At 50.4% G+C, this 23,497-nt stretch overlaps 58 non-coding genes and 12 pseudogenes across 58 annotated transcripts; all 70 read left to right on the top strand.

Annotated features, from left to right (window-relative positions):
* Positions 1 to 203: 203 nt before the first annotated feature.
* Positions 204 to 322, top strand: LOC127758523 (5S ribosomal RNA). Its single transcript, XR_008013887.1, has one exon. It is a non-coding gene; the product is annotated as a 5S ribosomal RNA (ribosomal RNA).
* Positions 323 to 528: 206 nt separating this feature from the next.
* LOC127758756 (5S ribosomal RNA) lies at positions 529 to 647 on the top strand. Its single transcript, XR_008014089.1, has one exon. It is a non-coding gene; the product is annotated as a 5S ribosomal RNA (ribosomal RNA).
* Positions 648 to 853: 206 nt separating this feature from the next.
* On the top strand, positions 854 to 972 carry LOC127758522 (5S ribosomal RNA). Its single transcript, XR_008013886.1, has one exon. It is a non-coding gene; the product is annotated as a 5S ribosomal RNA (ribosomal RNA).
* A 206-nt stretch (positions 973 to 1,178) lies between these two features.
* Positions 1,179 to 1,297, top strand: LOC127758745 (5S ribosomal RNA). The gene has a single exon (XR_008014078.1). It is a non-coding gene; the product is annotated as a 5S ribosomal RNA (ribosomal RNA).
* Positions 1,298 to 1,502: 205 nt separating this feature from the next.
* LOC127758733 (5S ribosomal RNA) lies at positions 1,503 to 1,621 on the top strand. Its single transcript, XR_008014067.1, has one exon. It is a non-coding gene; the product is annotated as a 5S ribosomal RNA (ribosomal RNA).
* Positions 1,622 to 1,826: 205 nt separating this feature from the next.
* LOC127758720 (5S ribosomal RNA) lies at positions 1,827 to 1,945 on the top strand. Its single transcript, XR_008014056.1, has one exon. It is a non-coding gene; the product is annotated as a 5S ribosomal RNA (ribosomal RNA).
* Positions 1,946 to 2,150: 205 nt separating this feature from the next.
* Positions 2,151 to 2,269, top strand: LOC127758708 (5S ribosomal RNA). Its single transcript, XR_008014045.1, has one exon. It is a non-coding gene; the product is annotated as a 5S ribosomal RNA (ribosomal RNA).
* Positions 2,270 to 2,475: 206 nt separating this feature from the next.
* On the top strand, positions 2,476 to 2,594 carry LOC127758697 (5S ribosomal RNA). The gene has a single exon (XR_008014034.1). It is a non-coding gene; the product is annotated as a 5S ribosomal RNA (ribosomal RNA).
* A 206-nt stretch (positions 2,595 to 2,800) lies between these two features.
* LOC127758685 (5S ribosomal RNA) lies at positions 2,801 to 2,919 on the top strand. The gene has a single exon (XR_008014023.1). It is a non-coding gene; the product is annotated as a 5S ribosomal RNA (ribosomal RNA).
* Positions 2,920 to 3,124: 205 nt separating this feature from the next.
* Positions 3,125 to 3,243, top strand: LOC127758627 (5S ribosomal RNA). The gene has a single exon (XR_008013983.1). It is a non-coding gene; the product is annotated as a 5S ribosomal RNA (ribosomal RNA).
* A 206-nt stretch (positions 3,244 to 3,449) lies between these two features.
* LOC127758508 (5S ribosomal RNA) lies at positions 3,450 to 3,568 on the top strand. Its single transcript, XR_008013873.1, has one exon. It is a non-coding gene; the product is annotated as a 5S ribosomal RNA (ribosomal RNA).
* Positions 3,569 to 3,773: 205 nt separating this feature from the next.
* On the top strand, positions 3,774 to 3,892 carry LOC127759129 (5S ribosomal RNA). Its single transcript, XR_008014444.1, has one exon. It is a non-coding gene; the product is annotated as a 5S ribosomal RNA (ribosomal RNA).
* Positions 3,893 to 4,098: 206 nt separating this feature from the next.
* Positions 4,099 to 4,217, top strand: LOC127759010 (5S ribosomal RNA). Its single transcript, XR_008014330.1, has one exon. It is a non-coding gene; the product is annotated as a 5S ribosomal RNA (ribosomal RNA).
* A 206-nt stretch (positions 4,218 to 4,423) lies between these two features.
* LOC127758894 (5S ribosomal RNA) lies at positions 4,424 to 4,542 on the top strand. Its single transcript, XR_008014218.1, has one exon. It is a non-coding gene; the product is annotated as a 5S ribosomal RNA (ribosomal RNA).
* A 206-nt stretch (positions 4,543 to 4,748) lies between these two features.
* Positions 4,749 to 4,867, top strand: LOC127758543 (5S ribosomal RNA). Its single transcript, XR_008013906.1, has one exon. It is a non-coding gene; the product is annotated as a 5S ribosomal RNA (ribosomal RNA).
* Positions 4,868 to 5,072: 205 nt separating this feature from the next.
* LOC127758567 (5S ribosomal RNA) lies at positions 5,073 to 5,191 on the top strand. The gene has a single exon (XR_008013927.1). It is a non-coding gene; the product is annotated as a 5S ribosomal RNA (ribosomal RNA).
* Positions 5,192 to 5,438: 247 nt separating this feature from the next.
* On the top strand, positions 5,439 to 5,557 carry LOC127758566 (5S ribosomal RNA). Its single transcript, XR_008013926.1, has one exon. It is a non-coding gene; the product is annotated as a 5S ribosomal RNA (ribosomal RNA).
* Positions 5,558 to 5,763: 206 nt separating this feature from the next.
* Positions 5,764 to 5,882, top strand: LOC127758774 (5S ribosomal RNA). The gene has a single exon (XR_008014106.1). It is a non-coding gene; the product is annotated as a 5S ribosomal RNA (ribosomal RNA).
* A 206-nt stretch (positions 5,883 to 6,088) lies between these two features.
* Positions 6,089 to 6,207, top strand: LOC127758565 (5S ribosomal RNA). The gene has a single exon (XR_008013925.1). It is a non-coding gene; the product is annotated as a 5S ribosomal RNA (ribosomal RNA).
* A 207-nt stretch (positions 6,208 to 6,414) lies between these two features.
* LOC127758614 (5S ribosomal RNA) lies at positions 6,415 to 6,532 on the top strand. The gene has a single exon (XR_008013971.1). It is a non-coding gene; the product is annotated as a 5S ribosomal RNA (ribosomal RNA).
* Positions 6,533 to 6,738: 206 nt separating this feature from the next.
* Positions 6,739 to 6,857, top strand: LOC127758599 (5S ribosomal RNA). Its single transcript, XR_008013957.1, has one exon. It is a non-coding gene; the product is annotated as a 5S ribosomal RNA (ribosomal RNA).
* A 460-nt stretch (positions 6,858 to 7,317) lies between these two features.
* Positions 7,318 to 7,436, top strand: LOC127758584 (5S ribosomal RNA). Its single transcript, XR_008013944.1, has one exon. It is a non-coding gene; the product is annotated as a 5S ribosomal RNA (ribosomal RNA).
* Positions 7,437 to 7,644: 208 nt separating this feature from the next.
* LOC127758537 (5S ribosomal RNA) lies at positions 7,645 to 7,763 on the top strand. Its single transcript, XR_008013900.1, has one exon. It is a non-coding gene; the product is annotated as a 5S ribosomal RNA (ribosomal RNA).
* A 149-nt stretch (positions 7,764 to 7,912) lies between these two features.
* On the top strand, positions 7,913 to 8,031 carry LOC127758610 (5S ribosomal RNA). Its single transcript, XR_008013967.1, has one exon. It is a non-coding gene; the product is annotated as a 5S ribosomal RNA (ribosomal RNA).
* A 206-nt stretch (positions 8,032 to 8,237) lies between these two features.
* Positions 8,238 to 8,356, top strand: LOC127758616 (5S ribosomal RNA). Its single transcript, XR_008013973.1, has one exon. It is a non-coding gene; the product is annotated as a 5S ribosomal RNA (ribosomal RNA).
* A 162-nt stretch (positions 8,357 to 8,518) lies between these two features.
* Positions 8,519 to 8,637, top strand: LOC127758594 (5S ribosomal RNA). The gene has a single exon (XR_008013953.1). It is a non-coding gene; the product is annotated as a 5S ribosomal RNA (ribosomal RNA).
* Positions 8,638 to 8,799: 162 nt separating this feature from the next.
* LOC127758674 (5S ribosomal RNA) lies at positions 8,800 to 8,903 on the top strand (annotated as a pseudogene).
* Positions 8,904 to 9,109: 206 nt separating this feature from the next.
* LOC127758564 (5S ribosomal RNA) lies at positions 9,110 to 9,228 on the top strand. The gene has a single exon (XR_008013924.1). It is a non-coding gene; the product is annotated as a 5S ribosomal RNA (ribosomal RNA).
* A 206-nt stretch (positions 9,229 to 9,434) lies between these two features.
* LOC127758449 (5S ribosomal RNA) lies at positions 9,435 to 9,553 on the top strand. The gene has a single exon (XR_008013813.1). It is a non-coding gene; the product is annotated as a 5S ribosomal RNA (ribosomal RNA).
* Positions 9,554 to 9,760: 207 nt separating this feature from the next.
* LOC127758598 (5S ribosomal RNA) lies at positions 9,761 to 9,879 on the top strand. Its single transcript, XR_008013956.1, has one exon. It is a non-coding gene; the product is annotated as a 5S ribosomal RNA (ribosomal RNA).
* A 205-nt stretch (positions 9,880 to 10,084) lies between these two features.
* On the top strand, positions 10,085 to 10,204 carry LOC127758625 (5S ribosomal RNA). The gene has a single exon (XR_008013981.1). It is a non-coding gene; the product is annotated as a 5S ribosomal RNA (ribosomal RNA).
* Positions 10,205 to 10,410: 206 nt separating this feature from the next.
* Positions 10,411 to 10,529, top strand: LOC127758536 (5S ribosomal RNA). Its single transcript, XR_008013899.1, has one exon. It is a non-coding gene; the product is annotated as a 5S ribosomal RNA (ribosomal RNA).
* Positions 10,530 to 10,845: 316 nt separating this feature from the next.
* LOC127758583 (5S ribosomal RNA) lies at positions 10,846 to 10,964 on the top strand. Its single transcript, XR_008013943.1, has one exon. It is a non-coding gene; the product is annotated as a 5S ribosomal RNA (ribosomal RNA).
* Positions 10,965 to 11,169: 205 nt separating this feature from the next.
* LOC127758540 (5S ribosomal RNA) lies at positions 11,170 to 11,288 on the top strand. The gene has a single exon (XR_008013903.1). It is a non-coding gene; the product is annotated as a 5S ribosomal RNA (ribosomal RNA).
* Positions 11,289 to 11,450: 162 nt separating this feature from the next.
* Positions 11,451 to 11,569, top strand: LOC127758617 (5S ribosomal RNA). Its single transcript, XR_008013974.1, has one exon. It is a non-coding gene; the product is annotated as a 5S ribosomal RNA (ribosomal RNA).
* Positions 11,570 to 11,734: 165 nt separating this feature from the next.
* Positions 11,735 to 11,838, top strand: LOC127758673 (5S ribosomal RNA; annotated as a pseudogene).
* Positions 11,839 to 12,043: 205 nt separating this feature from the next.
* LOC127758624 (5S ribosomal RNA) lies at positions 12,044 to 12,163 on the top strand. Its single transcript, XR_008013980.1, has one exon. It is a non-coding gene; the product is annotated as a 5S ribosomal RNA (ribosomal RNA).
* A 206-nt stretch (positions 12,164 to 12,369) lies between these two features.
* LOC127758641 (5S ribosomal RNA) lies at positions 12,370 to 12,488 on the top strand. The gene has a single exon (XR_008013997.1). It is a non-coding gene; the product is annotated as a 5S ribosomal RNA (ribosomal RNA).
* Positions 12,489 to 12,748: 260 nt separating this feature from the next.
* Positions 12,749 to 12,867, top strand: LOC127758582 (5S ribosomal RNA). Its single transcript, XR_008013942.1, has one exon. It is a non-coding gene; the product is annotated as a 5S ribosomal RNA (ribosomal RNA).
* Positions 12,868 to 13,073: 206 nt separating this feature from the next.
* Positions 13,074 to 13,192, top strand: LOC127758539 (5S ribosomal RNA). The gene has a single exon (XR_008013902.1). It is a non-coding gene; the product is annotated as a 5S ribosomal RNA (ribosomal RNA).
* A 162-nt stretch (positions 13,193 to 13,354) lies between these two features.
* Positions 13,355 to 13,521, top strand: LOC127758648 (5S ribosomal RNA; annotated as a pseudogene).
* Positions 13,522 to 13,683: 162 nt separating this feature from the next.
* LOC127758672 (5S ribosomal RNA) lies at positions 13,684 to 13,787 on the top strand (annotated as a pseudogene).
* A 206-nt stretch (positions 13,788 to 13,993) lies between these two features.
* LOC127758547 (5S ribosomal RNA) lies at positions 13,994 to 14,112 on the top strand. The gene has a single exon (XR_008013909.1). It is a non-coding gene; the product is annotated as a 5S ribosomal RNA (ribosomal RNA).
* Positions 14,113 to 14,318: 206 nt separating this feature from the next.
* LOC127758651 (5S ribosomal RNA) lies at positions 14,319 to 14,437 on the top strand. Its single transcript, XR_008014005.1, has one exon. It is a non-coding gene; the product is annotated as a 5S ribosomal RNA (ribosomal RNA).
* Positions 14,438 to 14,641: 204 nt separating this feature from the next.
* On the top strand, positions 14,642 to 14,760 carry LOC127758630 (5S ribosomal RNA). The gene has a single exon (XR_008013986.1). It is a non-coding gene; the product is annotated as a 5S ribosomal RNA (ribosomal RNA).
* A 206-nt stretch (positions 14,761 to 14,966) lies between these two features.
* LOC127758581 (5S ribosomal RNA) lies at positions 14,967 to 15,085 on the top strand. Its single transcript, XR_008013941.1, has one exon. It is a non-coding gene; the product is annotated as a 5S ribosomal RNA (ribosomal RNA).
* Positions 15,086 to 15,246: 161 nt separating this feature from the next.
* On the top strand, positions 15,247 to 15,365 carry LOC127758559 (5S ribosomal RNA). The gene has a single exon (XR_008013921.1). It is a non-coding gene; the product is annotated as a 5S ribosomal RNA (ribosomal RNA).
* Positions 15,366 to 15,571: 206 nt separating this feature from the next.
* Positions 15,572 to 15,690, top strand: LOC127758541 (5S ribosomal RNA). The gene has a single exon (XR_008013904.1). It is a non-coding gene; the product is annotated as a 5S ribosomal RNA (ribosomal RNA).
* Positions 15,691 to 15,895: 205 nt separating this feature from the next.
* Positions 15,896 to 16,014, top strand: LOC127758527 (5S ribosomal RNA). Its single transcript, XR_008013891.1, has one exon. It is a non-coding gene; the product is annotated as a 5S ribosomal RNA (ribosomal RNA).
* A 206-nt stretch (positions 16,015 to 16,220) lies between these two features.
* Positions 16,221 to 16,339, top strand: LOC127758588 (5S ribosomal RNA). The gene has a single exon (XR_008013947.1). It is a non-coding gene; the product is annotated as a 5S ribosomal RNA (ribosomal RNA).
* A 206-nt stretch (positions 16,340 to 16,545) lies between these two features.
* LOC127758629 (5S ribosomal RNA) lies at positions 16,546 to 16,664 on the top strand. The gene has a single exon (XR_008013985.1). It is a non-coding gene; the product is annotated as a 5S ribosomal RNA (ribosomal RNA).
* Positions 16,665 to 16,933: 269 nt separating this feature from the next.
* On the top strand, positions 16,934 to 17,052 carry LOC127758580 (5S ribosomal RNA). The gene has a single exon (XR_008013940.1). It is a non-coding gene; the product is annotated as a 5S ribosomal RNA (ribosomal RNA).
* Positions 17,053 to 17,317: 265 nt separating this feature from the next.
* Positions 17,318 to 17,436, top strand: LOC127758623 (5S ribosomal RNA). Its single transcript, XR_008013979.1, has one exon. It is a non-coding gene; the product is annotated as a 5S ribosomal RNA (ribosomal RNA).
* A 206-nt stretch (positions 17,437 to 17,642) lies between these two features.
* LOC127758570 (5S ribosomal RNA) lies at positions 17,643 to 17,761 on the top strand. Its single transcript, XR_008013930.1, has one exon. It is a non-coding gene; the product is annotated as a 5S ribosomal RNA (ribosomal RNA).
* Positions 17,762 to 17,967: 206 nt separating this feature from the next.
* Positions 17,968 to 18,086, top strand: LOC127758600 (5S ribosomal RNA). Its single transcript, XR_008013958.1, has one exon. It is a non-coding gene; the product is annotated as a 5S ribosomal RNA (ribosomal RNA).
* A 269-nt stretch (positions 18,087 to 18,355) lies between these two features.
* On the top strand, positions 18,356 to 18,474 carry LOC127758659 (5S ribosomal RNA). Its single transcript, XR_008014012.1, has one exon. It is a non-coding gene; the product is annotated as a 5S ribosomal RNA (ribosomal RNA).
* A 257-nt stretch (positions 18,475 to 18,731) lies between these two features.
* LOC127758653 (5S ribosomal RNA) lies at positions 18,732 to 18,850 on the top strand. The gene has a single exon (XR_008014007.1). It is a non-coding gene; the product is annotated as a 5S ribosomal RNA (ribosomal RNA).
* A 235-nt stretch (positions 18,851 to 19,085) lies between these two features.
* Positions 19,086 to 19,203, top strand: LOC127758676 (5S ribosomal RNA; annotated as a pseudogene).
* A 137-nt stretch (positions 19,204 to 19,340) lies between these two features.
* LOC127758652 (5S ribosomal RNA) lies at positions 19,341 to 19,458 on the top strand. Its single transcript, XR_008014006.1, has one exon. It is a non-coding gene; the product is annotated as a 5S ribosomal RNA (ribosomal RNA).
* A 210-nt stretch (positions 19,459 to 19,668) lies between these two features.
* On the top strand, positions 19,669 to 19,827 carry LOC127758664 (5S ribosomal RNA; annotated as a pseudogene).
* A 212-nt stretch (positions 19,828 to 20,039) lies between these two features.
* Positions 20,040 to 20,152, top strand: LOC127758670 (5S ribosomal RNA; annotated as a pseudogene).
* Positions 20,153 to 20,293: 141 nt separating this feature from the next.
* On the top strand, positions 20,294 to 20,406 carry LOC127758668 (5S ribosomal RNA; annotated as a pseudogene).
* A 141-nt stretch (positions 20,407 to 20,547) lies between these two features.
* On the top strand, positions 20,548 to 20,666 carry LOC127758579 (5S ribosomal RNA). The gene has a single exon (XR_008013939.1). It is a non-coding gene; the product is annotated as a 5S ribosomal RNA (ribosomal RNA).
* Positions 20,667 to 20,866: 200 nt separating this feature from the next.
* LOC127758607 (5S ribosomal RNA) lies at positions 20,867 to 20,985 on the top strand. The gene has a single exon (XR_008013964.1). It is a non-coding gene; the product is annotated as a 5S ribosomal RNA (ribosomal RNA).
* A 278-nt stretch (positions 20,986 to 21,263) lies between these two features.
* On the top strand, positions 21,264 to 21,382 carry LOC127758608 (5S ribosomal RNA). Its single transcript, XR_008013965.1, has one exon. It is a non-coding gene; the product is annotated as a 5S ribosomal RNA (ribosomal RNA).
* Positions 21,383 to 21,716: 334 nt separating this feature from the next.
* Positions 21,717 to 21,835, top strand: LOC127758604 (5S ribosomal RNA). The gene has a single exon (XR_008013961.1). It is a non-coding gene; the product is annotated as a 5S ribosomal RNA (ribosomal RNA).
* Positions 21,836 to 22,111: 276 nt separating this feature from the next.
* On the top strand, positions 22,112 to 22,229 carry LOC127758671 (5S ribosomal RNA; annotated as a pseudogene).
* Positions 22,230 to 22,453: 224 nt separating this feature from the next.
* LOC127758677 (5S ribosomal RNA) lies at positions 22,454 to 22,571 on the top strand (annotated as a pseudogene).
* Positions 22,572 to 22,855: 284 nt separating this feature from the next.
* Positions 22,856 to 23,014, top strand: LOC127758655 (5S ribosomal RNA; annotated as a pseudogene).
* Positions 23,015 to 23,220: 206 nt separating this feature from the next.
* Positions 23,221 to 23,335, top strand: LOC127758675 (5S ribosomal RNA; annotated as a pseudogene).
* The last annotated feature ends 162 nt before the right edge of the window (positions 23,336 to 23,497 follow it).

Below are 23,497 nucleotides of genomic sequence, written 5' to 3'. Positions count from 1 at the left end.
TTTTTGTCGTCTCTCTCTCCCCTCTTTTGACTCGCGCCGCTGCGTCCCTCGTGTTGTGTCGCTCCTTGGGCGAGAGCTGCGGAGAATCGGATGTAAGATTTTCTGTAGATGTCCGTGGATATATCATTTGCCTGATTCCGAGTCCGTATGAGAAAGTTACGCCTATTTTAAGAAATGACATCCGAATGACGCCTAGACATATCGGATGCGATCATACCAGCACTAAAGCACCAGATCCCATCAGAACTCCGAAGTTAAGCGTGCTTGGGCGAGAGTAGTACTAGGATGGGTGACCTCCTGGGAAGTCCTCGTGTTGCATCCCTCCTTTTTGTCGTCTCTCTCTCCCCTCTTTTGACTCGCGCCGCTGCGTCCCTCGTGTTGTGTCGCTCCTTGGGCGAGAGCTGCGGAGAATCGGATGTAACATTTTCTGTAGATGTCCGTGGATATATCATTTGCCTGATTCCGAGTCCGTATGAGAAAGTTACAACTATTTTAAGAAATGACATCCGAATGACGCCTAGACATATCGGATGCGATCATACCAGCACTAAAGCACCGGATCCCATCAGAACTCCGAAGTTAAGCGTGCTTGGGCGAGAGTAGTACTAGGATGGGTGACCTCCTGGGAAGTCCTCGTGTTGCATCCCTCCTTTTAGTCGTCTCTCTCTCCCCTCTTTTGACTCGCGCCGCTGCGTCCCTCGTGTTGTGTCGCTCCTTGGGCGAGAGCTGCGGAGAATCGGATGAAACATTTTCTGTAGATGTCCGTGGATATATCATTTGCCTGATTCCGAGTCCGTATGAGAAAGTTACGCCTATTTTAAGAAATGACATCCGAATGACGCCTAGACATATCGGATGCGATCATACCAGCACTAAAGCACCAGATCCCATCAGAACTCCGAAGTTAAGCGTGCTTGGGCGAGAGTAGTACTAGGATGGGTGACCTCCTGGGAAGTCCTCGTGTTGCATCCCTCCTTTTTGTCGTCTCTCTCTCCCCTCTTTTGACTCGCGCCGCTGCGTCCCTCGTGTTGTGTCGCTCCTTGGGCGAGAGCTGCGGAGAATCGGATGTAAGATTTTCTGTAGATGTCCGTGGATATATCATTTGCCTGATTCCGAGTCCGTATGAGAAAGTTACGCCTATTTTAAGAAATGACATCCGAATGACGCCTAGACATATCGGATGCGATCATACCAGCACTAAAGCACCGGATCCCATCAGAACTCCGAAGTTAAGCGTGCTTGGGCGAGAGTAGTACTAGGATGGGTGACCTCCTGGGAAGTCCTCGTGTTGCATCCCCCCTTTTTGTCGTCTCTCTCTCCCCTCTTTTGACTCGCGCCGCTGCGTCCCTCGTGTTGTGTCGCTCCTTGGGCGAGAGCTGCGGAGAATCGGATGTAACATTTTCTGTAGATGTCCGTGGATATATCATTTGCCTGATTCCGAGTCCGTATGAGAAAGTTACGCCTATTTAAGAAATGACATCCGAATGACGCCTAGACATATCGGATGCGATCATACCAGCACTAAAGCACCGGATCCCATCAGAACTCCGAAGTTAAGCGTGCTTGGGCGAGAGTAGTACTAGGATGGGTGACCTCCTGGGAAGTCCTCGTGTTGCATCCCTCCTTTTTGTCGTCTCTCTCTCCCCTCTTTTGACTCGCGCCGCTGCGTCCCTCGTGTTGTGTCGCTCCTTGGGCGAGAGCTGCGGAGAATCGGATGAACATTTTCTGTAGATGTCCGTGGATATATCATTTGCCTGATTCCGAGTCCGTATGAGAAAGTTACGCCTATTTTACGAAATGACATCCGAATGACGCCTAGACATATCGGATGCGATCATACCAGCACTAAAGCACCGGATCCCATCAGAACTCCGAAGTTAAGCGTGCTTGGGCGAGAGTAGTACTAGGATGGGTGACCTCCTGGGAAGTCCTCGTGTTGCATCCCTCCTTTTGTCGTCTCTCTCTCCCCTCTTTTGACTCGCGCCGCTGCGTCCCTCGTGTTGTGTCGCTCCTTGGGCGAGAGCTGCGGAGAATCGGATGTAACATTTTCTGTAGATGTCCGTGGATATATCATTTGCCTGATTCCGAGTCCGTATGAGAAAGTTACAACTATTTTAAGAAATGACATCCGAATGACGCCTAGACATATCGGATGCGATCATACCAGCACTAAAGCACCGGATCCCATCAGAACTCCGAAGTTAAGCGTGCTTGGGCGAGAGTAGTACTAGGATGGGTGACCTCCTGGGAAGTCCTCGTGTTGCATCCCTCCTTTTAGTCGTCTCTCTCTCCCCTCTTTTGACTCGCGCCGCTGCGTCCCTCGTGTTGTGTCGCTCCTTGGGCGAGAGCTGCGGAGAATCGGATGAAACATTTTCTGTAGATGTCCGTGGATATATCATTTGCCTGATTCCGAGTCCGTATGAGAAAGTTACGCCTATTTTAAGAAATGACATCCGAATGACGCCTAGACATATCGGATGCGATCATACCAGCACTAAAGCACCGGATCCCATCAGAACTCCGAAGTTAAGCGTGCTTGGGCGAGAGTAGTACTAGGATGGGTGACCTCCTGGGAAGTCCTCGTGTTGCATCCCTCCTTTTTGTCGTCTCTCTCTCCCCTCTTTTGACTCGCGCCGCTGCGTCCCTCGTGTTGTGTCGCTCCTTGGGCGAGAGCTGCGGAGAATCGGATGTAACATTTTCTGTAGATGTCCGTGGATATATCATTTGCCTGATTCCGAGTCCGTATGAGAAAGTTACAACTATTTTAAGAAATGACATCCGAATGACGCCTAGACATATCGGATGCGATCATACCAGCACTAAAGCACCGGATCCCATCAGAACTCCGAAGTTAAGCGTGCTTGGGCGAGAGTAGTACTAGGATGGGTGACCTCCTGGGAAGTCCTCGTGTTGCATCCCTCCTTTTAGTCGTCTCTCTCTCCCCTCTTTGACTCGCGCCGCTGCGTCCCTCGTGTTGTGTCGCTCCTTGGGCGAGAGCTGCGGAGAATCGGATGAAACATTTTCTGTAGATGTCCGTGGATATATCATTTGCCTGATTCCGAGTCCGTATGAGAAAGTTACGCCTATTTTAAGAAATGACATCCGAATGACGCCTAGACATATCGGATGCGATCATACCAGCACTAAAGCACCGGATCCCATCAGAACTCCGAAGTTAAGCGTGCTTGGGCGAGAGTAGTACTAGGATGGGTGACCTCCTGGGAAGTCCTCGTGTTGCATCCCTCCTTTTTGTCGTCTCTCTCTCCCCTCTTTTGACTCGCGCCGCTGCGTCCCTCGTGTTGTGTCGCTCCTTGGGCGAGAGCTGCGGAGAATCGGATGTAAGATTTTCTGTAGATGTCCGTGGATATATCATTTGCCTGATTCCGAGTCCGTATGAGAAAGTTACGCCTATTTTAAGAAATGACATCCGAATGACGCCTAGACATATCGGATGCGATCATACCAGCACTAAAGCACCGGATCCCATCAGAACTCCGAAGTTAAGCGTGCTTGGGCGAGAGTAGTACTAGGATGGGTGACCTCCTGGGAAGTCCTCGTGTTGCATCCCCCTTTTTGTCGTCTCTCTCTCCCCTCTTTTGACTCGCGCCGCTGCGTCCCTCGTGTTGTGTCGCTCCTTGGGCGAGAGCTGCGGAGAATCGGATGTAACATTTTCTGTAGATGTCCGTGGATATATCATTTGCCTGATTCCGAGTCCGTATGAGAAAGTTACGCCTATTTTAAGAAATGACATCCGAATGACGCCTAGACATATCGGATGCGATCATACCAGCACTAAAGCACCGGATCCCATCAGAACTCCGAAGTTAAGCGTGCTTGGGCGAGAGTAGTACTAGGATGGGTGACCTCCTGGGAAGTCCTCGTGTTGCATCCCTCCTTTTTGTCGTCTCTCTCTCCCCTCTTTTGACTCGCGCCGCTGTGTCCCTCGTGTTGTGTCGCTCCTTGGGCGAGAGCTGCGGAGAATCGGATGAAACATTTTCTGTAGATGTCCGTGGATATATCATTTGCCTGATTCCGAGTCCGTATGAGAAAGTTACGCCTATTTTAAGAAATGACATCCGAATGACGCCTAGACATATCGGATGCGATCATACCAGCACTAAAGCACCGGATCCCATCAGAACTCCGAAGTTAAGCGTGCTTGGGCGAGAGTAGTACTAGGATGGGTGACCTCCTGGGAAGTCCTCGTGTTGCATCCCTCCTTTTTGTCGTCTCTCTCTCCCCTCTTTTGACTCGCGCCGCTGCGTCCCTCGTGTTGTGTCGCTCCTTGGGCGAGAGCTGCGGAGAATCGGATGTAACATTTTCTGTAGATGTCCGTGGATATATCATTTGCCTGATTCCGAGTCCGTATGAGAAAGTTACAACTATTTTAAGAAATGACATCCGAATGACGCCTAGACATATCGGATGCGATCATACCAGCACTAAAGCACCGGATCCCATCAGAACTCCGAAGTTAAGCGTGCTTGGGCGAGAGTAGTACTAGGATGGGTGACCTCCTGGGAAGTCCTCGTGTTGCATCCCTCCTTTTAGTCGTCTCTCTCTCCCCTCTTTTGACTCGCGCCGCTGCGTCCCTCGTGTTGTGTCGCTCCTTGGGCGAGAGCTGCGGAGAATCGGATGAAACATTTTCTGTAGATGTCCGTGGATATATCATTTGCCTGATTCCGAGTCCGTATGAGAAAGTTACGACTATTTTAAGAAATGACATCCGAATGACGCTTAGACATATCGGATGCGATCATACCAGCACTAAAGCACCGGATCCCATCAAAACTCCGAAGTTAAGCGTGCTTGGGCGAGAGTAGTACTAGGATGGGTGACCTCCTGGGAAGTCCTCGTGTTGCATCCCTCCTTTTAGTCGTCTCTCTCTCCCCTCTTTTGACTCGCGCCGCTGCGTCCCTCGTGTTGTGTCGCTCCTTGGGCGAGAGCTGCGGAGAATCGGATGAAACATTTTCTGTAGATGTCCGTGGATATATCATTGCCTGATTCCGAGTCCGTATGAGAAAGTTACGCCTATTTTAAGAAATGACATCCGAATGACGCCTAGATATATCGGATGCGATCATACCAGCATTATAGCACCGGATCCCATCAGAACTCTGAAGTTAAGCGTGCTTGGGCGAGAGTAGTACTAGGATGGGTGACCTCCTGGGAAGTCCTCGTGTTGCATCCCTCCTTTTTGTCGTCTCTCTCTCCCCTCTTTTGACGCATCCCTCCTTTTTGTCGTCTCTCTCTCCCCTCTTTTGACTCGCGCCGCTGCGTCCCTCGTGTTGTGTCGCTCCGTGGGCGAGAGCTGCGGAGAATCGGATGTAACATTTTCTGTAGATGTCCGTGGATATATCATTTGCCTGATTCCGAGTCCGTATGAGAAAGTTACGACTATTTTAAGAAATGACATCCGAATGACGCCTAGACATATCGGATGCGATCATACCAGCATTATAGCACCGGATCCCATCAGAACTCTGAAGTTAAGCGTGCTTGGGCGAGAGTAGTACTAGGATGGGTGACCTCCTGGGAAGTCCTCGTGTTGCATCCCTCCTTTTAGTCGTCTCTCTCTCCCCTCTTTTGACTCGCGCCGCTGCGTCCCTCGTGTTGTGTCGCTCCTTGGGCGAGAGCTGCGGAGAATCGGATGAAACATTTTCTGTAGATGTCCGTGGATATATCATTTGCCTGATTCCGAGTCCGTATGAGAAAGTTACGACTATTTTAAGAAATGACATCCGAATGACGCCTAGACATATCGGATGCGATCATACCAGCACTAAAGCACCGGATCCCATCAGAACTCCGAAGTTAAGCGTGCTTGGGCGAGAGTAGTACTAGGATGGGTGACCTCCTGGGAAGTCCTCGTGTTGCATCCCTCCTTTTAGTCGTCTCTCTCTCCCCTCTTTTGACTCGCGCCGCTGCGTCCCTCGTGTTGTGTCGCTCCTTGGGCGAGAGCTGCGGAGAATCGGATGAAACATTTTCTGTAGATGTCCGTGGATATATCATTTGCCTGATTCCGAGTCCGTATGAGAAAGTTACGCCTATTTTAAGAAATGACATCCGAATGACGCCTAGACATATCGGATGCGATCATACCAGCATTATAGCACCGGATCCCATCAGAACTCTGAAGTTAAGCGTGCTTGGGCGAGAGTAGTACTAGGATGGGTGACCTCCTGGGAAGTCCTCGTGTTGCATCCCTCCTTTTAGTCGTCTCTCTCTCCCCTCTTTTGACTCGCGCCGCTGCGTCCCTCGTGTTGTGTCGCTCCTTGGGCGGAGAGCTGCGGAGAATCGGATGAAACATTTTCTGTAGATGTCCGTGGATATATCATTTGCCTGATTCCGAGTCCGTATGAGAAAGTTACGACTATTTTAAGAAATGACATCCGAATGACGCCTAGACATATCGGATGCGATCATACCAGCACTAAAGCACCGGATCCATGAGAACTCCGAAGTTAAGCGTGCTTGGGCGAGAGTAGTACTAGGATGGGTGACCTCCTGGGAAGTCCTCGTGTTGCATCCCTCCTTTTAGTCGTCTCTCTCTCCCCTCTTTTGACTCGCGCCGCTGCGTCCCTCGTGTTGTGTCGCTCCTTGGGCGAGAGCTGCGGAGAATCGGATGAAACATTTTCTGTAGATGTCCGTGGATATATCATTTGCCTGATTCCGAGTCCGTATGAGAAAGTTACGCCTATTTTAAGAAATGACATCCGAATGACGCCTAGACATATCGGATGCGATCATACCAGCATTATAGCACCGGATCCCATCAGAGCTCTGAAGTTAAGCGTGCTTGGGCGAGAGTAGTACTAGGATGGGTGACCTCCTGGGAAGTCCTCGTGTTGCATCCCTCCTTTTTGTCGTCTCTCTCTCCCCTCTTTTGACTCGCGCCGCTGCGTCCCTCGTGTTGTGTCGCTCCGTGGGCGAGAGCTGCGGAGAATCGGATGTAACATTTTCTGTAGATGTCCGTGGATATATCATTTGCCTGATTCCGAGTCCGTATGAGAAAGTTACGCCTATTTTAAGAAATGACATCCGAATGTTGCATCCCTCCTTTTTGTCGTCTCTCTCCCCTCTTTTGACTCGCGCCGCTGCGTCCCTCGTGTTGTGTCGCTCCTTGGGCGAGAGCTGCGGAGAATCGGCGCCGCTGCGTCCCTCGTGTTGTGTCGCTCCTTGGGCGAGAGCTGCGGAGAATCGGATGTAAGATTTTCTGTAGATGTCCGTGGATATATCATTTGCCTGATTCCGAGTCCGTATGAGAAAGTTACGCCTATTTTAAGAAATGACATCCGAATGACGCCTAGACATATCGGATGCGATCATACCAGCACTAAAGCACCGGATCCCATCAGAACTCCGAAGGTAAGCGTGCTTGGGCGAGAGTACTACTAGGATGGGTGACCTCCTGGGAAGTCCTCGTGTTGCATCCCTCCTTTTTGTCGTCTCTCTCTCCCCTCTTTTGACTCGCGCCGCTGCGTCCCTCGTGTTGTGTCGCTCCTTGGGGGCGAGAGATGCGGAGAATCGGATGTAACATTTTCTGTAGATGTCCGTGGATATATCATTTGCCTGATTCCGAGTCCGTATGAGAAAGTTACGACTATTTTAAGAAATGACATCCGAATGACGCCTAGACATATTGGATGCGATCATACCAGCACTAAAGCACCGGATCCCATGAGAACTCCGAAGTTAAGCGTGCTTGGGCGAGAGTAGTACTAGGATGGGTGACCTCCTGGGAAGTCCTTGTGTTGCATCCCTCCTTTTTGTCGTCTCTCTCCCCTCTTTTGACTCGGATGGAAGATTTTCTGTAGATGTCCGTGGATATATCATTTGCCTGATTCCGAGTCCGTATGAGAAAGTTACGCCTATTTTAAGAAATGACATCCGAATGACGCCTAGACATATCGGATGCGATCATACCAGCACTAAAGCACCGGATCCCATCAGAACTCCAAAGGTAAGCGTGCTTGGGCGAGAGTACTACTAGGATGGGTGACCTCCTGGGAAGTCCTCGTGTTGCATCCCTCCTTTTTGTCGTCTCTCTCTCCCCTCTTTTGACTCGCGCCGCTGCGTCCCTCGTGTTGTGTCGCTCCTTGGGCGAGAGCTGCGGAGAATCGGATGTAACATTTTCTGTAGATGTCCGTGGATATATCATTTGCCTGATTCCGAGTCCGTATGAGAAAGTTACGCCTATTTTAAGAGATGACATCCGAATGACGCCTAGACATATCGGACGCGATCATACCAGCACTAAAGCACCGGATCCCATTAGAACTCTGAAGTTAAGCGTGCTTGGGCGAGAGTAGTACTAGGATGGATGACCTCTTGGGAAGTCCTCGTGTTGCATCCCTCCTTTTTGTCGTCTCTCTCTCCCCTCTTTTGACTCGCGCCGGAATCGGATGTAACATTTTCTGTAGATGTCCGTGGATATATCATTTGCCTGATTCCGAGTCCGTATGAGAAAGTTACGCCTATTTTAAGAAATGACATCCGAATGACGCCTAGACATATCGGATGCGATCATACCAGCACTAAAGCATCGGATCCCATCAGAACGCCGAAGTTAAGCGTGCTTGGGCGAGAGTAGTACTAGGATGGGTGACCTCCTGGGAAGTCCTCGTGTTGCATCCCTCCTTTTTGTCGTCTCTCTCTCCCCTCTTTTGACTCGCGCCGGAATCGGATGTAACATTTTCTGTAGATGTCCGTGGATATATCATTTGCCTGATTCCGAGTCCGTATGAGAAAGTTACGCCTATTTTAAGAAATGACATCCGAATGACGCCTAGACATATTGGATGCGATAATACCAGCACTAAAGCACCGGATCCCATCAGCGTGCTTGGGCGAGAGTAGTACTAGGATGGGTGACCTCCTGGGAAGTCCTCGTGTTGCATCCCTCCTTTTTGTCGTCTCTCTCTCCCCTCTTTTGACTCGCGCCGCTGCGTCCCTCGTGTTGTGTCGCTCCTTGGGCGAGAGCTGCGGAGAATCGGATGAAACATTTTCTGTAGATGTCCGTGGATATATCATTTGCCTGATTCCGAGTCCGTATGAGAAAGTTACGCCTATTTTAAGAAATGACATCCGAATGACGCCTAGACATATCGGATGCGATCATACCAGCATTATAGCACCGGATCCCATCAGAACTCTGAAGTTAAGCGTGCTTGGGCGAGAGTAGTACTAGGATGGGTGACCTCCTGGGAAGTCCTCGTGTTGCATCCCTCCTTTTAGTCGTCTCTCTCTCCCCTCTTTTGACTCGCGCCGCTGCGTCCCTCGTGTTGTGTCGCTCCTTGGGCGAGAGCTGCGGAGAATCGGATGAAACATTTTCTGTAGATGTCCGTGGATATATCATTTGCCTGATTCCGAGTCCGTATGAGAAAGTTACGACTATTTTAAGAAATGACATCCGAATGACGCCTAGACTTATCGGATGCGATCATACCAGCACTAAAGCACCGGATCCCATCAGAACTCCGAAGTTAAGCGTGCTTGGGCGAGAGTAGTACTAGGATGGGTGACCTCCTGGGAAGTCCTCGTGTTGCATCCCTCCTTTTAGTCGTCTCTCTCTCCCCTCTTTTGACTCGCGCCGCTGCGTCCCTCGTGTTGTGTCGCTCCTTGGGCGAGAGCTGCGGAGAATCGGATGAAACATTTTCTGTAGATGTCCGTGGATATATCATTTGCCTGATTCCGAGGTCCGTATGAGAAAGTTACGCCTATTTTAAGAAATGACATCCGAATGACGCCTAGACATATCGGATGCGATCATACCAGCATTATAGCACCGGATCCCATCAGAGCTCTGAAGTTAAGCGTGCTTGGGCGAGAGTAGTACTAGGATGGGTGACCTCCTGGGAAGTCCTCGTGTTGCATCCCTCCTTTTTGTCGTCTCTCTCTCCCCTCTTTTGACTCGCGCCGCTGCGTCCCTCGTGTTGTGTCGCTCCGTGGGCGAGAGCTGCGGAGAATCGGATGTAACATTTTCTGTAGATGTCCGTGGATATATCATTTGCCTGATTCCGAGTCCGTATGAGAAAGTTACGCCTATTTAAGAAATGACATCCGAATGACGCCTAGACATATCGGATGCGATCATACCAGCATTATAGCACCGGATCCCATCAGAGCTCTGAAGTTAAGCGTGCTTGGGCGAGAGTAGTACTAGGATGGGTGACCTCCTGGGAAGTCCTCGTGTTTGCATCCCTCCTTTTTGTCGTCTCTCTCTCCCCTCTTTTGACTCGCGCCGCTGCGTCCCTCGTGTTGTGTCGCTCCGTGGGCGAGAGCTGCGGAGAATCGGATGTAACATTTTCTGTAGATGTTCGTGGATATATCATTTGCCTGATTCCGAGTCCGTATGAGAAAGTTACGACTATTTTAAGAAATGACATCCGAATGACGCCTAGACATATCGGATGCGATCATACCAGCACTAAAGCACCGGATCCCATGAGAACTCCGAAGTTAAGCGTGCTTGGGCGAGAGTAGTACTAGGATGGGTGACCTCCTGGGAAGTCCTTGTGTTGCATCCCTCCTTTTTGTCGTCTCTCTCCCCTCTTTTGACTCACGCCGCTGCGTCCCTCGTGTTGTGTCGCTCCTTGGGCGAGAGCTGCGGAGAATCGGCGCCGCTGCGTCCCTCGTGTTGTGTCGCTCCTTGGGCGAGAGCTGCGGAGAATCGGCGCCGCTGCGTCCCTCGTGTTGTGTCGCTCCTTGGGCGAGAGCTGCGGAGAATCGGATGTAAGATTTTCTGTAGATGTCCGTGGATATATCATTTGCCTGATTCCGAGTCCGTATGAGAAAGTTACGCCTATTTTAAGAAATGACATCCGAATGACGCCTAGACATATCGGATGCGATCATACCAGCACTAAAGCACCGGATCCCATCAGAACTCCGAAGGTAAGCGTGCTTGGGCGAGAGTACTACTAGGATGGGTGACCTCCTGGGAAGTCCTCGTGTTGCATCCCTCCTTTTTGTCGTCTCTCTCTCCCCTCTTTTGACTCGCGCCGCTGCGTCCCTCGTGTTGTGTCGCTCCTTGGGCGAGAGCTGCGGAGAATCGGATGTAACATTTCTGTAGATGTCCGTGGATATATCATTTGCCTGATTCCGAGTCCGTATGAGAAAGTTACGCCTATTTTAAGAGATGACATCCGAATGACGCCTAGACATATCGGATGCGATCATACCAGCACTAAAGCACCGGATCCCATTAGAACTCTGAAGTTAAGCGTGCTTGGGCGAGAGTAGTACTAGGATGGGTGACCTCTTGGGAAGTCCTCGTGTTGCATCCCTCCTTTTTGTCGTCTCTCTCTCCCCTCTTTTGACTCGCGCCGGAATCGGATGTAACATTTTCTGTAGATGTCCGTGGATATATCATTTGCCTGATTCCGAGTCCGTATGAGAAAGTTACGCCTATTTTAAGAAATGACATCCGAATGACGCCTAGACATATCGGTTGCGATCATACCAGCACTAAAGCATCGGATCCCATCAGAACGCCGAAGTTAAGCGTGCTTGGGCGAGAGTAGTACTAGGATGGGTGACCTCCTGGGAAGTCCTCGTGTTGCATCCCTCCTTTTTGTCGTCTCTCTCTTCTCCCCTCTTTTGACTCGCGCCGGAATCGGATGTAACATTTTCTGTAGATGTCCGTGGATATATCATTTGCCTGATTCCGAGTCCGTATGAGAAAGTTACGCCTATTTTAAGAAATGACATCCGAATGACGCCTAGACATATTGGATGCGATAATACCAGCACTAAAGCACCGGATCCCATCAGCGTGCTTGGGCGAGAGTAGTACTAGGATGGGTGACCTCCTGGGAAGTCCTCGTGTTGCATCCCTCCTTTTGTCGTCTCTCTCTCCCCTCTTTTGACTCGCGCCGCTGCGTCCCTCGTGTTGTGTCGCTCCTTGGGCGAGAGCTGCGGAGAATCGGATGAAACATTTTCTGTAGATGTCCGTGGATATATCATTTGCCTGATTCCGAGTCCGTATGAGAAAGTTACGCCTATTTTAAGAAATGACATCCGAATGACGCCTAGACATATCGGATGCGATCATACCAGCATTATAGCACCGGATCCCATCAGAACTCTGAAGTTAAGCGTGCTTGGGCGAGGAGTAGTACTAGGATGGGTGACCTCCTGGGAAGTCCTCGTGTTGCATCCCTCCTTTTTGTCGTCTCTCTCTCCCCTCTTTTGACTCGCGCCGCTGCGTCCCTCGTGTTGTGTCGCTCCGTGGGCGAGAGCTGCGGAGAATCGGATGTAACATTTTCTGTAGATGTCCGTGGATATATCATTTGCCTGATTCCGAGTCCGTATGAGAAAGTTACGACTATTTTAAGAAATGACATCCGAATGACGCCTAGACATATCGGATGCGATCATACCAGCACTAAAGCACCGGATCCCATCAGAACTCCAAAGTTAAGCGTGCTTTTGCGAGAGTAGTACTAGGATGGGTGACCTCCTGGGAAGTCCTTGTGTTGCATCCCTCCTTTTTGTCGTCTCTCTCCCCTCTTTTGACTCGCGCCGCTGCGTCCCTCGTGTTGTGTCGCTCCTTGGGCGAGAGCTGCGGAGAATCGGCGCCGCTGCGTCCCTCGTGTTGTGTCGCTCCTTGGGCGAGAGCTGCGGAGAATCGGATGTAAGATTTTCTGTAGATGTCCGTGGATATATCATTTGCCTGATTCCGAGTCCGTATGAGAAAGTTACGCCTATTTTAAGAAATGACATCCGAATGACGCCTAGACATATAGGATGCGATCATACCAGCACTAAAGCACCGGATCCCATCAGAACTCCGAAGGTAAGCGTGCTTGGGCGAGAGTACTACTAGGATGGGTGACCTCCTGGGAAGTCCTCGTGTTGCATCCCTCCTTTTTGTTGTCTCTCTCTCCCCTCTTTTGACTCGCGCCGCTGCGTCCCTCGTGTTGTGTCGCTCCTTGGGCGAGAGCTGCGGAGAATCGGATGTAACATTTTCTGTAGATGTCCGTGGATATATCAGTTGCCTGATTCCGAGTCCGTATGAGAAAGTTACGCCTATTTTAAGAGATGACATCCGAATGACGCCTAGACATATCGGATGCGATCATACCAGCACTAAAGCACCGGATCCCATTAGAACTCTGAAGTTAAGCGTGCTTGGGCGAGAGTAGTACTAGGATGGGTGACCTCTTGGGAAGTCCTCGTGTTGCATCCCTCCTTTTTGTCGTCTCTCTCTCCCCTCTTTTGACTCGCGCCGGAATCGGATGTAACATTTTCTGTAGATGTCCGTGGATATATCATTTGCCTGATTCCGAGTCCGTATGAGAAAGTTACGCTTATTTTAAGAAATGACATCCGAATGACGCCTAGACATATCGGATGCGATCATACCAGCACTAAAGCATCGGATCCCATCAGAACGCCGAAGTTAAGCGTGCTTGGGCGAGAGTAGTACTAGGATGGGTGACCTCCGAAGTTAAGCGTGCTTGGGCGAGAGTAGTACTAGGATGGGTGACCTCCTGGGAAGTCCTCGTGTTGCATCCCTCCTTTTTGTCGTCTCTCTCTCCCCTCTTTTGACTCGCGCCGGAATCGGATATAACATTTTCTGTAGATGTCCGTGGATATATCATTTGCCTGATTCCGAGTCCGTATGAGAAAGTTACGCCTATTTTAAGAAATGACATCCGAATGACGCCTAGACATATTGGATGCGATAATACCAGCACTAAAGCACCGGATCCCATCAGCGTGCTTGGGCGAGAGTAGTACTAGGATGGGTGACCTCCTGGGAAGTCCTCGTGTTGCATCCCTCCTTTTTGTCGTCTCTCTCTCCCCTCTTTTGACTCGCGCCGCTGCGTCCCTCGTGTTGTGTCGCTCCTTGGGCGAGAGCTGCGGAGAATCGGATGTAACATTTTCTGTAGATGTCCGTGGATATATCATTTGCCTGATTCCGAGTCCGTATGAGAAAGTTACGACTATTTTAAGAAATGACATCCGAATGACGCCTAGACATATCGGATGCGATCATACCAGCACTAAAGCACCGGATCCCATCAGAACTCCGAAGTTAAGCGTGCTTTGGCGAGAGTAGTACTAGGATGGGTGACCTCCTGGGAAGTCCTCGTGTTGCATCCCTACTTTTTGTCGTCTCTCTCTCCCCTCTTTTGACTCGCGCCGCTGCGTCCCTCGTGTTGTGTCGCTCCTTGGGCGAGAGCTGCGGAGAATCGGATGTAACATTTTCTGTAGATGTCCGTGGATATATCATTTGCCTGATTCCGAGTCCGTATGAGAAAGTTACGACTATTTTAAGAAATGACATCCGAATGACGCCTAGACATATCGGATGCGATCATACCAGCACTAAAGCACCAGATCCCATCAGAACTCCCGAAGTTAAGCGTGCTTGGGCGAGAGTAGTATAGGATGGGTGACCTCCTGGGAAGTCCTTGTGTTGCATCCCTCCTTTTTGTCGTGTCTCTCCCCTCTTTTGACTCGCGCCGCTGCGTCCCTCGTGTTGTGTCGCTCCTTGGGCGAGAGCTGCGGAGAATCGGATGTAAGATTTTCTGTAGATGTCCGTGGATATATCATTTGCCTGATTCCGAGTCCGTATGAGAAAGTTACGCCTATTTTAAGAAATGACATCCGAATGACGCCTAGACATATCGGATGCGATCATACCAGCACTAAAGCACCGGATCCCATCAGAACTGCGAAGGTAAGCGTGCTTGGGCGAGAGGAGTACTAGGATGGGTGACCTCCTGGGAAGTCCTCGTGTTGCATCCCTCCTTTTTGTCGTCTCTCTCTCCCCTCTTTTGACTCGCGCCGCTGCGTCCCTCGTGTTGTGTCGCTCCTTGGGCGAGAGCTGCGGAGAATCGGATGTGACATTTTCTGTAGATGTCCGTGGATATATCATTTGCCTGATTCCGAGTCCGTATGAGAAAGTTACGCCTATTTTAAGAGATGACATCCGAATGACGCCTAGACATATCGGATGCGATCATATCAGCACTAAAGCACCGGATCCCATTAGAACTCTGAAGTTAAGCGTGCTTGGGCGAGAGTAGTACTAGGATGGGTGACCTCTTGGGAAGTCCTCGTGTTGCATCCCTCCTTTTTGTCGTCTCTCTCTCCCTCTTTTGACTCGCGCCGGAATCGGATGTAACATTTTCTGTAGATGTCCGTGGATATATCATTTGCCTCATTCCGAGTCCGTATGAGAAAGTTACGCCTATTTTAAGAAATGACATCCGAATGACGCCTAGACATATCGGATGCGATCATACCAGCACTAAAGCACCAGATCCCATCAGAACTCCGAAGTTAAGCGTGCTTGGGCGAGAGTAGTACTAGGATGGGTGACCTCCTAGGAAGTCCTCGTGTTGCATCCCTCCTTTTTGTCGTCTCTCTCTCCCCTCTTTTGACTCGCGCCGCTGCGTCCCTCGTGTTGTGTCGCTCCTTGGGCGAGAGCTGCGGAGAATCGGATGTAACATTTTCTGTAGATGTCCGTGGATATATCATTTGCCTGATTCCGAGTCCGTATGAGAAAGTTACGCCTATTTTAAGAAATGACATCCGAATGACGCCTAGACATATCGGATGTGTTCATACCAGCACTAAAGCACCGGATCCCATCAGAACTCCGAAGTTAAGCGTGCTTGGGCGAGAGTAGTACTAGGATGGGTGACCTCTTGGGAAGTCCTCGTGTTGCATCCCTCCTTTTTGTCGTCTCTCTCTCCCCTCTTTTGACTCGCGCCGCTGCGTCCCTCGTGTTGTGTCGCTCCTTGGGCGAGAGCTGCGGAGAATCGGATGTAACATTTTCTGTAGATGTCCGTGGATATATCATTTGCCTGATTCCGAGTCCGTATGAGAAGTTACGCCTATTTTAAGAAATGACATCCGAATGACGCCTAGACATATCGGATGCGATCATACCAGCACTAAAGCACCGGATCCCATCAGAACTCCGAAGGTAAGCGTGCTTGGGCGAGAGTAGTACTAGGATGGGTGACCTCCTGGGAAGTCCTCGTGTTGCATCCCTCCTTTTTGTCGTCTCTCTCTCCCCTCTTTTGACTCGCGCCGCTGCGTCCCTCGTGTTGTGTCGCTCCTTGGGCGAGAGCTGCGGAGAATCGGATGTAACATTTTCTGTAGATGTCCGTGGATATATCATTTGCCTGATTCCGAGTCCGTATGAGAAAGTTACGCCTATTTTAAGAAATGACATCCGAATGACGCCTAGACATATTGGATGCGATCATACCAGCACTAAAGCAACGGATCCCATCAGAACTCCGAAGTTAAGCGTGCTTGGGCGAGAGTAGTACTAGGATGGGTGACCTTCTGGGAATTTTTCGTGTTGCATCCCTCCTTTTTGTCGTCTCTCTCTCCCCTCTTTTGACTCGCGCCGCTGCGTCCCTCGTGTTGTATCGCTCCTTGGGCGAGAGCTGCGGGGAATCGGATGTAACATTTTCTGTAGATGTACGTGCATATATCATTTGCCTGATTCCGAGTCCGTATGAGAAAGTTACACCTATTTTAAGAAATGACATCCGAACGACGCCTAGACATATCCGATGCGATCATACCAGCACTAAAGCAGCAGATCCCATCAGAACTCCGAAGTTAAGCGTGCTTGGGCGAGAGTAGTACTAGGATGGGTGACCTCCTGAGAAGTCCTCGTGTTGCATCCTCCTTTTTGTCGTCTCTCTCTCCCCTCCTTTGACTCGCGCCGCTGCGTCCCTCGTGTTGTGTCGCTCCTTGGGCGAGAGCTCTCTCCCCTCTTTTGACTCGCGCCGCTGCGTCCCTCGTGTTGTGTCGCTCCTTGGGCGAGAGCTGCGGGGAATCGGATGTAACATTTTCTGTAGATGTCCGTGGATATATCATTTGCCTGATTCCGAGTCCGTATGAGAAAGTTACGCCTATTTTAAGAAATGACATCCGAATGACGCCTAAACGTATCGGATGCGATCATACCAGCACTAAAGCACCGGATCCCATCAGAACTTCGAAGTTAAGCATGCTTGGGCGAGAGTAGTACTAGGATGGGTGACCTCCTGGGAAGTCCTCGTGTTGCATCCCTCCTTTTTGTCGTCTCTCTCTCCCTCTTTTGACTTTTTGTCGTCTCTCTCTCCCTCTTTTGACTTTTTGTCGTCTCTCTCTCCGTCTTTTGACTCGCGCCGCTGCGTCCCTCGTGTTGTGTCGCTCCTTGGGCGAGAGCTGCGGAGAATCGGATGTAACATTTTCTGTAGATGTCCGTGGATATATCATTTGCCTGATTCCGAGTCCGTATGAGAAAGTTACGCCTATTTTAAGAAATGACATCCGAATGACGCCTAGGCATATCGGATGTGGTCATTCCAGCAGTAAAGCACCGGATCCCATTAGAACTCCGAAGTTAAGCGTGCTTGGGCGAGAGTAGTACTAGGATGGGTGACCTCTTGGGAAGTCCTCGTGTTGCATCCCTCCTTTTTGTCGTCTCTCTCTCCCCTCTTTTGACTCGCGCCGCTGCGTCCCTCGTGTTGTGTCGCTCCTTGGGCGAGAGCTGCGGAGAATCGGATGTAACATTTTCTGTAGATGTCCGTGGATATATCATTTGCCTGATTCCGAGTCCGTATGAGAAAGTTACGCCTATTTTAAGAAATGACATCCGAATGACGCCTAGACATATCGGATGCGATCATACCAGCACTAAAGCACCGGATCCCATCAGAACTCCGAAGGTAAGCGTGCTTGGGCGAGAGTAGTACTAGGATGGGTGCCCTCCTGGGAAGTCCTCGTGTTGCATCCCTCCTTTTTGTCGTCTCTCTCTCCCCTCTTTTGACTCGCGCCGCTGCGTCCCTCGTGTTGTGTCGCTCCTTGGGCGAGAGCTGCGGAGAATCGGATTGTAACATTTTTCTGTAGATGTCTGTGGATATCATTTGCCTGATTCCGAGTCCGTATGAGAAAGTTACGCCTATTTTAAGAAATGACATCCGAATGACGCCTAGACATATTGGATGCGATCATACCAGCACTAAAGCAACGGATCCCATCAGAACTCCGAAGTTAAGCGTGCTTGGGTGAGAGTAGTACTAGGATGGGTGACCTCCTGAGAAGTCCTCGTGTTGCATCCTCCTTTTTGTCGTCTCTCTCTCCCCTCCTTTGACTCGCGCCACTGCGTCCCTCGTGTTGTGTCGCTCCTTGGGCGAGAGCTCTCTCCCCTTTTTTGACTCGCGCCGTTGCGTCCCTCGTGTTGTGTCGCTCCTTGGGCGAGAGCTGCGGGGAATCGGATGTAACATTTTCTGTAGATGTCCGTGGATATATCATTTGCCTGATTCCGAGTCCGTATGAGAAAGTTACGCCTATTTTAAGTAAAGACATCTGAATGACGCCTAGGCATATCGGATGCGATCATACTAGCACTAATGCACTGGATCCCATCAAAACTCTAAACTTAAGCGTGCTTGGACAAAAGTAGTACTAGGATGGGTGACCTCTTGGGAAGTCCTTGTGTTGCATCCCTCCTTTTTGTCGTCTCTCTCTCCCCTCTTTTGACTCGCGCCGCTGCGTCCCTCGTGTTGTGTCGCTCCTTGGGTGAAAGCTGCGGGGAATCGGATGTAACATTCGTGTTGTGTCGCTCCTTGGGCGGGAGCTGCGGGGAATCGAATGTAACATTTTCTGTAGATGTCCGTGGATATATCATTTGCCTGATTCCGAGTCCGTATGAGAAAGTTACGACTATTTTAAGAAATGACATCCAAATGACGCCTAAGCATATCGGATTCGATCATACCAGCACTAAAGCACCGGATCCCATCAGAACTATGAAGTTAAGCATTCTTGGGCGAGAGTAGTACTAGGATGGGTGACCTCCTGGGAAGTCCTCGTGTTGCATCCCTCCTTTTTGTCGTCTCTCTCTCCCTCTTTTGACTTTTTGTCGTCTCTCTCTCCCTCTTTTGACTCGCGCCGCTGCGTCCCTCGTGTTGTGTCGCTCCTTGGGCGAGAGCTGCGGAGAATCGGATGTAACATTTTCTGTAGATGTCCGTGGATATATCATCTGCCTGATTCCGAGTCCGTATGAGAAAGTTACGCCTATTTTAAGAAATGACATCCGAATGACGCCTAGACATATCGGATGCGATCATACCAGCACTAAAGCACCGGATCCCATCAGAAACTCCGAAGTTAAGCGTGCTTGGGCGAGAGTAGTACTAGGATGGTCCGCTGCGTCCCTCGGTTGTGTCGCTCCTTGGGCGAGTGCTGCGGAGAATCTTATGTAACATTTTCTGTAGATGTCCGTGGATATATCATTTGCCTGATTCCGAGTACGTATGAGGAAAGTTACGCCTATTTTAAGAAATGACATCCGAATGACGCCTAAGCATATCGGATGCTATCATACCAGCACTAAGCAACCGGATCCCATCAGAAGTCCGAAGTAAGCGTGCTTGGGCGAGAGTAGTACTAGGATGGGTGACCTCCTGGGAAGTCCTCGTGTTGCATCCCTCCTTTTTGTCGTCTCTCTCTCCCCTCTTTTGACTCGCGCCGCTGAGTCCCTCGTGTTGTGTCGCTCCTTTGGGCGAGAGCTGCGGAGAATCGGATGTAACATTTCTGTAGATGTCCGTGGTGGGATATATCATTGGCCTGATTCCGAGTCCGTATGAGAAAGTTACGCCTATTTTAAGAAATGACATCCGAATGACGCCTAGACATGTCGGATGCGGTCATACCAGCACTAAAGCACCGTATCCCATCAGAACTCCGAAGTTAAGCGTGCTTGGTGCGAGGTAGTACTAGGATGGGAAGTTAAGCGTGCTTGGGCGAGAAGTAGTACTAGGATGGGTGACCTCCTGGGAATTCCTCGTGTTGCATCCCTCCTTTTTGTCGTCTCTATCTCCCCTCTTTTGCACTCCGCGCCGCTGCGTCCCTCGTGTTGTGTCGCTCCTTGGGCGAGTGCTGGCGGAGAATCGGATGTAACATTTTCTGTAGATGTCCGTGGATATATCATCTGCCTGATTCCGAGTCCGTGAGTGAGGAAAGTTACGCCTATTTTAAGAAATGACATCCGAATGACGCCTAGGCATATCGGATGCGATCATACCAGCACTAAAGCACCGGATCCAATCAGAACTCCGAAGTTAAGCGTGCTTGGGCGAGAGTAGTACTAGGATGGTCCGCTGCGTCCCTCGTGTTGTGTCGCTCCTTGGGCGAGTGCTGCAGAGAATCGGATGTAACATTTTATGTAGATGTCTGTGGATATATCATTTGCCTGATTCCGAGTCCGTATGAGAAAGTTACGCCTATTTTAAGAAATGACATCCGAATGACGCCTGGGCATATCAGATGCGATCATACCAGCACTAAAGCACCGGTTCCCATCAGAACTCCGAAGTTAAGCGTGCTTGGGCGAGAGTAGTACTAGGATGGTCCGCTGCGTCCCTCGTGTTGTGTCGCTCCTTGGGCGAGTGCTGCGGAGAATCGGATGTAACATTTTCTGTAGATGTCCGTGGATATATCATTTGCCTGATTCCGAGTCCGTATGAGAAAGTTACGCCTATTTTAAGAAATGACATCCGAATGACGCCTAAGCATATCGGATGCGATCATACCAGCACTAAAGCACCGGATTCCATCAGAACTCCGAAGTTAAGCATGCTTGGGCGAGAGTAGTACTAGGATGGGTGACCTCCTGGGAAGTCCTCGTGTTGCATCCTTTGTCGTCTCTCTCTCTCCTCTTTTGACTCGCGCCGCTGCGTCCCTCGTGTTGTGTCGCTCCTTGGGCGAGAGATGCGGAGAATCGGATGTAACATTTTCTATAGATGTCCGTGGATATATCATTTGCCTGATTCCGAGTCCGTATGAGAAAGTTACGCCTATTTTAAGAAATGACATCCGAATGACGCCTAAGCATATCGGATGCGATCATACCAGCACTAAAGCACCGGATTCCATCAGAACTCCGAAGTTAAGCACGCTTGGGCGAGAGTAGTACTAGGATGGGTGACCTCCTGGGAAGTCCTCGTGTTGCATCCCTCCTTTTTGTCGTCTCTCTCTCCCCTCTTTTGACTCGCGCCGCTGCGTCCCTCGTGTTGTGTCGCTCCTTGGGCCTTTTTGTTGTCTCTCTCTCCCCTCTTTTGACTCGCGCCGCTGCGTCCCTCGTGTTGTGTCGCTCCTTGGGCGAGAGCTGCGGAGAATCGGATGTAACATTTTCTGTAGATGTCCGTGGATATATCATTTGCCTGATTCCGAGTCCGTATGAGAAAGTTACGCCTATTTTAAGAAATGACATCCGAATGACGCCTAGGCTTATCGGATGCGATCATACCAGCACTAAAGCACCGGATCCCTTCAGAACTCCGAAGTTAAGCGTGCTTGGGCGAGAGTAGTACTAGGATGGTTGACCTCCTGGGAAGTCCTGGTGTTGCATCCCTCCTTTTGGTCGTCTCTCTCTCCCCTCTTTTGACTCGCGCCGCTGCGTCCCTCGTGTTGTGTCGCTACTTGGGCGAGTGCTGCGCAGAATCGGATGTAACATTTTCTGTAGATGTCCGTGGATATATCATTTGCCTGATTCCGAGTCCGTATCTCTTTTGACTCGCGCCGCTGCGTCCCTCGTGTTGTGTCGCTACTTGGGCGAGTGCTGCGGAGAATCGGATGTAACATTTTCTGTAGATGTCCGTGGATATATCATTTGCCTGAGTCCGAGTCCGTATGAGAAAGTTACGCCTATTTTAGGAAATGACATCCGAATGACGCCTAGGCATATCGGATGCGGTCATATCAGCACTAAAGCACCGGATCCCATCAGAACTTCGAAGTTAAACGTGCTTGGGCGAGAGTAGTACTAGGATGGGTGACCTCCTGGGAAGTCCTCGTATTGCATCCCTCCTTTTTGTCGTCTTTCTCTCCCCTCTTTTGACTCGCGCCGCTGCGTCCCTCGTGTTGTGTCGCTCCTTGGGCCTTTTGTTATCTCTCTCTCCCCTATTTTGACTCGCGCCGCTGCGTCCCTCGTGTTGTGTCGCTCCTTGGGCGAGAGCTGCGGAGAATCGGATGTAACATTTTCTGTAGATGTCCGTGATATATCATTTGCCTAATTCCGAGTTCGTATAGAAAGGTTACGCCTATTTTAAGAAATGACATCCGAATGACGCCTAGGCATATCGGATGCGGTCAATACCAGCACTAAAACACCGGATCCCATCAGACTTGCGAAGTTAGCGTGCTGGGCGAGAGTAGTACTAGGATGGGTGACCCTCTGGGAAGTCATCGTATTGCATCCCTCCTTTTGGGGGCTTGCTCCTCTTCGTCTCTCTCCCTCTTTGAACTCGCGCCGAGAGCGGCGTCCCGCGTGTTGTGTCGCACTTGGGCGAGTGCTGGCGAGAATCGGATGTAACATTGCTGTAAGATGTCCCGTGGATCTATGCATTTGGCCTGATTCCGAGTCCGTATGAGAAAGGTTACGCCTATTTTAAGAAATGACATCCGAATGACGCCTAGGCATATCGGATGCGTCATACCAGCACTAAAGCAACCGGATCCCATCAGACTTTGAAGTTAAGCGTGCTTGGGCGAGATAGTACTAGGATGGGGTGACCTCCTGGTAAGTCCTCGTATTGCCCTCCCACCTTTTGTTGTCGTCTCTCTCCTCCCCTCTTTTGACTCGCGCCGCTGCGTCCCTCGTGTTGTGTCGCTCCTTGGGCCGTTTTGTTATCTCTCCTCTCCCCTATTTTGACTCGCGCCGCTGCGTCCCTCGTGTTTGTGTCGCTCCTTGGGCGAGAGCTGCGGAGAATCGGATGTAACATTTTCTGTAGATGTCCGTGGATATATCATTTGCCTGATTCCGAGTCCGTATGAGAAAGTTACGCCTATTTTAAGAAATGACATCCGAATGACGCCTAGACATGTCGGATGCGGTCATACCAGCACTAAAGCACCGTATCCCATCAGAACTCCGAAGTTAAGCGTGCTTGGGCGAGAGTAGTACTAGGATGGGAAGTTAAGCGTGCTTGGGCGAGAAGTAGTACTAGGATGGGTGACCTCCTGGGAATTCCTCGTGTTGCATCCCTCCTTTTTTGTCGTCTCTCTCTCCCTCTTTTGACTCGCGCCGCTGCGTCCCTCGTGTTGTGTCGCTCCTTGGGCGAGTGCTGCGGAGAATCGGATGTAACATTTTCTGTAGATGTCCGTGGATATATCATCTGCCTGATTCCGAGTCCGTGTGAGAAAGTTACGCCTATTTTAAGAAATGACATCCGAATGACGCCTAGGCATATCGGATGCGATCATACCAGCACTAAAGCACCGGATCCATCAGAACTCCGAAGTTAAGCGTGCTTTGGCGAGAGTAGTACTAGGATGTCGCTCCGCTGCGTCCCTCGTGTTGTGTCTCTCCTTGGGCGAGTGCTGCAGAGAATCGGATGTAACATTTTCTGTAGATGTCTGTGGATATATCATTTGCCTGATTCCGAGTCCGTATGAGAAAGTTACGCCTATTTTTAAGAAATGACATCCGAATGACGCCTGGGCATATCAGATGCGATCATACCAGCAC

The sequence above is a fragment of the Oryza glaberrima genome, unplaced genomic scaffold, assembly GCF_000147395.1.
Source record: "Oryza glaberrima unplaced genomic scaffold, OglaRS2 ChrUN-Ctg39, whole genome shotgun sequence".
Classification (NCBI taxonomy): Eukaryota; Viridiplantae; Streptophyta; class Magnoliopsida; order Poales; family Poaceae; genus Oryza; species Oryza glaberrima.
Note: the sequence above shows the minus strand (reverse complement) of the source record. Positions and strands in the feature narration are given on the sequence as shown.